The sequence below is a fragment of the Carassius auratus genome, chromosome 6 (assembly GCF_003368295.1).
Source record: "Carassius auratus strain Wakin chromosome 6, ASM336829v1, whole genome shotgun sequence".
NCBI lineage: Eukaryota > Metazoa > Chordata > Actinopteri > Cypriniformes > Cyprinidae > Carassius > Carassius auratus.
In genome coordinates, this window is record NC_039248.1 from 2,235,012 (window position 1) to 2,241,265 (window position 6,254).

Below are 6,254 nucleotides of genomic sequence, written 5' to 3' on the forward strand. Positions count from 1 at the left end.
TTATTTAATTATTATTATTACATATAACATTTCCAGTCTGATCTCAAATGCGAAATTTGCTGGGTGACCCAAAAATGTTAAACTTGGCCCTGCTCTCCCCACATGCATTAAAAACTCCAAAAAGCCTTTCTGTTCTTTTCACCTCAGTGTTTCATTCGTCAAAAGTGTTTTCAATTAAGAAAGAAAGCAAACCAACAACAACAACAAAAATGTAGAATGAGTCTGTCCATCTGGCTGTAATTAGCATTTAGTTCAAAATGCCATTTGAATGAATATTAATGTAGCTAAATGGTTATAAGCTAATTAAATTTTTCAGAGCCTCTCAGAAATGGAGATATAGAGTATCTGGTGGGCATTGAAGAGCTCTGGAGAATGCCAAAACAGTGTAGCACTCGAACGCGCCAACCACTGCACCAGAGCTCACAAAGGGTCCAGTTTCTCATCTTACCTTCAGGTGTATCTCATTTCCTCTCAGTTTAAGCAGCATTCAGTACTTCAGGATCTGAGTTTGAGTTCTCGTCTGTCACAGAGGTGGAGATTATTCAAATCTGGTCATTATTTCACATCCTAGAATCACAGACAGCATTATTATTACAGTTAGACCAACTCTTGCATTTGAGAAGAATTAATTACCTGCTTGCTGCAATTATTTATGAGTCATTAAAATCTGTGTGGAGGTTTGATTTGTGTTGCCTGCACTATAAAAATATTTTGTCAGTTAAACTGAATGCGAATGCATCTAAATTAACTGGGTTTATTCAAGTCAAATGTGTTTTTTAAATTAAGTGAATTTTTTTCCTAGACTTGTTAAGTGTCAGATGAGGAAGAAATAGCTCCTTAATGTAACAATTTAAAAACAATGGAGCGATTTTTATTTATTTAGTGTAATTTGAGTTCTGCATTTGGTCAGTCTGCTGCTGATACACCCATATAGACTTAATCATTATTTCAAGTGGCTTGAACTAATTTTGCATTCAGATGAAATGCCTGATGAAGTCAAGGTGTTAAAGGGATACTCCACCCCAAAATGAAAATTTTGTCATTAATCACTTACCCCCATGTCATTCCAAACCCGTAAAAGCTTTTTTCATCTTCAGAACACAATTTAAGATACTTTGAAAGAAGACCAGGAGGCTTGAGACTGTCTCATAGACTGCGAAGTAAATAACACTGTCAAAGTCCAAAAATAATATGAAAGACATCATCAGAACACTCCATCTGTCATCAGTGGTTCAACAGTAACGTTATGAAGCGACGAAAATAGTTTTTGTAAGCGAAGAAAACAAAAATAACAACTTAATTCAACAATTCCTTTGTCAACAGTCTCCTCTGTGTCTCTCCAGATCAACGTACACTCTTAGAAATGAAGCATGGGTGTAGTTAAATTTAAATACTAGTTTTATGGTAAAATTACTGAAAGTATTATGTTTATATAGTAAAAATAAGAAAGTTTCATTGCATTAAATTAATAGTATAATATTTCAAGTCTACAAAATGTCACAGATTTAAACCAACTTAACCAGATCATTTTAAACCTACTAGCAGTTGAAGATTGTCCCAAAGCGCTTTCCGTACTTGCAATTTCGCACATGCACGGGAGGAAGCAAGAAGCATCCATTTTCCATCTGCCCTTGGCCAATTTTTTTAAATCCGTTATCATCCATAAATTATTTGGTAAGTATAACGTTTTTTTAGTAATATATTTTACAATTGCACATTTGTGAAATGTTTTTGTGTGCTTAGATGTATACTTTGTTGATAGTTTAAAACGATTTCTTGCTAGCTTAATTAACACAGAATTAGCCTGTATCCTTGTCATAGTTAAGTGTTAGAAGTGGTCATTAAATTACCGAAATATTAGAATTATGTGTAGTTATTTTAGTTTAGTTTAGTTGTGTTGTAATTTAGCTTTAAACAATGCGCTTTATCTTTTTATTGATAATTAACATTAGCCTTATATAGCACATGGCATAGCCATGTTCTTTTTTTAATGTTTTTTTTTTTTTTTAGCTACAGTTTTAAACTAGTATTGTTCTTGTTTTGTTTTTTAAACTCCATTATATTATTAAATTAGTGCTGCAATGCGCATCTCGTCAGTAAAGCCAGTAAAGGTTTTCTAATCAGCCTTTAATTCCATCAAGTGCCTGATTTCACATAGATCAGCTGTTACTAAACAAAGTCGTTGTTAACTGAGAAGATGCGCAAATCCACGTTCATTTTCAGCGTTTATTGGCGCATCTTCTCAGTTAACGACACTGTGTAGTAACTACTGCTCTATGTGAAATCACGCACCTGATGGAATTAACCCCTGATTAGAGAACCGGCTTTACTGAGGAGATGTGCATTAACTATAGGCTGATCGTGATCTGAGCAGCCTTACTGTCTGTTATTAAGGCGGGCATACACTGTACCCATCATGAGATGAGCCAATCAGTGGCTCAAATATAATTGCTATAGATTTGGAAGGGATTCTATATCATTAACACTTTCATGTCTTTTTTTTTTTTTAGGCTCTGAATGTGGAGGTGCAAGCAGTGTCCTGAAAGTGAATCTACAAGGTACCAATTACTAAAACACTATAAATTAATCCATGGCCATTAGGGTCAGGGACACTCCAGATATCCATGCACATATTATGAATGCCCATGCTCATTCAAAACATGGAATGCACTTAAAACTTATTTGAGTTGATGTCATGTTGATGTTTTACATTTAAGGACTACAGAACAAGTAATATTGAAAAAGAAGAAAAACCAACAGGTAATCAAAAGTAAAATGGAAGGAACCTTTGCCTATAGAAGACAGGAAGTTGTTGGAAGATATGCCCTTCATAGCAGAGTTCAAAAACAGATGGCCAGGCCTGTTTTCTGAGAGCCAGGTAAAGTATTATTCATCATCTGTATTTAATTTAAATACGTGGAATTAATGTCTAAATAATGTATTTGGGTATAAAACAAATGAGCACATATTCAATTGACAAAGGTTTGGAGGCAATGTGGTAAGAATCCATGCATGTGGTTGTTCTACTCTATATTACAATGCACATTACACATACATCCATATAAATTGGTTACAGATACATTGAACCACCAACTAAAAACATTTAGCCAAAAGCAAACTCATGTTCCCTCTACACCAGGGGTGTCACACTCAAGTTTCAGAGAGGGCAAAAATTAAGAAATGGTACTGAGTGCCAAACAGTCTCATAGTGCTGTCTTAATATTATTATTATGAACACCCCAGCTCCACTTTTAAGGCAAACTGGATATAATTGTACCACGGCCAGATGTAGCCCACAGAGTTTGAGTTTGACATGCCTTATCTACACCATATGTGATCATTTTAAATATATTTGTTTTAACTTAAGAGACTCATAGTGAATTTGTGTTTTAATACAGGTAAATGCAGAATTCACCCTCATCACCACTAAACCCTTATGTCCCGACTGGATCATTACTATAGCCAGCTATTGAGGGTATTTAAAAAGAAGTGGGGAACAGCAAGACGTGATATCGACGTAATCATCGCAGAAATGGACATGGTATGTGTTTTGGGTGTATTGGGCTCTGACCCCTGGGGGTTTAACATTTACTCTAAACATAATTATGCTTTTTTTTTATTTTATTTTTTTTTATGGTCTTTAACCTTTCTATGGAAAGATAAATTATTTGCGAATACAAATACTATACTATTTACAAATATGATTTGCTATCCACGAATACAAAATTCTATGATTTGTACAAACAGATATAGTTCTGTAAATGTTTTTAATTTATAAAAAGGATACTTTATATTTTGTGCACATTTATCATGAAATGTCAGTTGAACTTCTGCAACTCTGCTTGTGAATTGTTGAATCTGCTTTTCTGAATTGCCTGATGCAATTTCTCATTCGTCCATTCAATTACGTTTATTTTAGTTCAAACTGAACAGTATTGCCTCCTTCAAGGTGTCAATGGTATAAGCTTGAGAAACACTTGAGCTATTTATGTAAAATGTGGCTCGCTAAACAGTGAAATTATTTTCTCAAAATGATGTCCTTAAAAGGAATGAGTGTGTGTCAGGCAATTGACAAATGCAGATTCAACACCACAAACTGAACTGCAGATTTACAACTGACATTTCATGAAAATTGCACAAATCAATTAATTAAAAGCATGGTAGAATAAGGTCATAATAGATTTGTCAATGTGATAATGGCAGTTTCCTCAAATAAAATGTTCAAAATCAGTTGTTGGTTTCCCACAGAATCCCAGTGTTGAAGTATGACGGACATGCATCCTAAAGGCGTTGTGCGTCTACTTAATTGAAAAGCCTGTGTTCTCTAATTGTAAACTTAACATCTTTTGGGTTTGTTTCTAGTGTCATAGATGCATAATTAATAATGGGTCTCTTTCTTTGTCATAGGCTACTGAGGATATTGGTATTGATGCAATGATGGAAATGGAGAGACTGGCTTTGGGTGTCTACATTGTTCGATATGATGGAGCAGATGCTTCAGATCCACCTGAGGATGTTGGCGTCGTCATTGAAGGCTGCACAGTGCTGCGAGATCTGAGAGAGGTTGCAAATGGATGTGCAGTCCTGTTTGGCTTGATTCTGTTTAAACTGAGCTATCCAAAGGAGCTGCAATAAACATTCGAATTTCTTAAGAAAGTGTTTATGGAATTGGATGGGAACAAGCTCTCCACTAAAGTGCAAGGTCCTCAAAAACAAACTGCATGAGTAAAATCACCTGCACCAGACAAGACTGGACCCGGCTTTGGACACTTTAGTTGTGTTTACTGTTACTTTATTTTTGGACTGCTGCTTGACAAAATAAAGCTATAATCAATGATGGTTTGTAATAAGCAGACAGGACTGCAGTTGGTCATCGACTTGCTTGGGGAGGCTCAGTTCTTTGGATTTTGGACTGCTGCTAGACAAAACATCTAGCAATCTAAAGACAATGTTGGTTGTTGTAATTGGCATTTAAACTTCTCTTGTTTCTGATTTCTTCAGAATCAAAAGATGTGAAATACAACAAACACTGGTTATAATGAAACCATCTCAAACAATTTAAGGTGAAGATTGTTTTTTTGTTACGTAAACATTGCTGATTTTCTATTTCTCCTTTTAATGCAAACTATAAACCTTGTATTTTTCATAAAAATGTTCTTGATAAGTCAGCAGGTATGTAAAGTCTGAACATAGTATGTTCTAACGGTGAAGTGAGAATTTTTCTGCAGCATAAATCCTCTTGATTTTAAACTTCAGTTAATTTAACCTCCCTCCATATAGAAAACAAGGATTTGCCTCTTTAGTTTTAATTTCAGTAGGCAACACCTGTTAGACATTGTTGACGTCAAAGTTCCAATTTACTATAAAGCTATATTGGGATTGAACATTATCAGATGGTGAAGATTCACAAACAAGTTTTATATTTTTGAATTATTATTTATATTGGTCTATTTGCATTTTATACGTGGATTTATGTTGGTGTCTTCAATTGTATTTTTACACTTTGTATTTGTATGTAAGTTTTGCTTACGTATTTGTAATAATTTTATCAGTCATGATAATCCCAGATATATTAATGTACCTTGAAGGTCAACATTACTTTGACTTATACTTCAAAACCAAAGGTGAATAAAGTTAATTAAAGTGACTTGAGTAGTTTTCTTTTTAAACCGAGCAAGTATAATCAACACAAATGGATAACATTAGCTTATTTCTGTTTAATAGATAGAACTTAATCAGGTAATGTTAGTTCAAGCTATAGTCATTAAATTCAAGACAATAATTTACATTTATTCAAAATAATTGTGTAATGTACCATTTAATTAACACCGTTATGAACGATTTACTTAAAACATTATGTTACAATTAATTGTATATTACCTTTTCCATTTAAGCAACTAAGTTTTGTGGGACCGGTTGACATAACTTTATTAATTAAATACAACATTTCATTTCTTAGAGTGTATGCTCTTCTGTATCAGCTACACCACAAGGATGCGCTGTTTCTACGTGTATTTAGCTTTGATTTGAAAGAAAACAGCTCGTCCTTGTGGTGCGGTTGATACAGAAGAGCACATGGTGAACTGGAGAGACACAGAGGAGACTGTTGACAAAGGAATTGTTGAATTAAGTCATTATTTGACTGTTAACAAAGGAATTGTTGAATTAAGTCATTATTTGACTTAACTTTATTCTTCGCTTACAAACAGTATTATCGTCGCTTCATAATGATATACAGTATTGTTCAAAATAAT

The 6,254-nt window shown here is 34.1% G+C and overlaps 1 long non-coding RNA gene across 2 annotated transcripts; it reads left to right on the top strand.

The window, feature by feature from the left end:
• The first annotated feature begins 1,373 nt into the window (after positions 1-1,373).
• On the top strand, positions 1,374-5,469 carry LOC113090499 (uncharacterized). Of its 2 annotated transcripts, none has more exons than XR_003287125.1 (5): positions 1,374-1,674; positions 2,511-2,558; positions 2,718-2,878; positions 3,399-3,541; positions 4,249-5,469. It is a non-coding gene; the product is annotated as an uncharacterized LOC113090499 (long non-coding RNA). The 2 variants fall into 2 exon arrangements; XR_003287131.1 differs by having other exon boundaries at positions 4,408-5,469.
• The last annotated feature ends 785 nt before the right edge of the window (positions 5,470-6,254 follow it).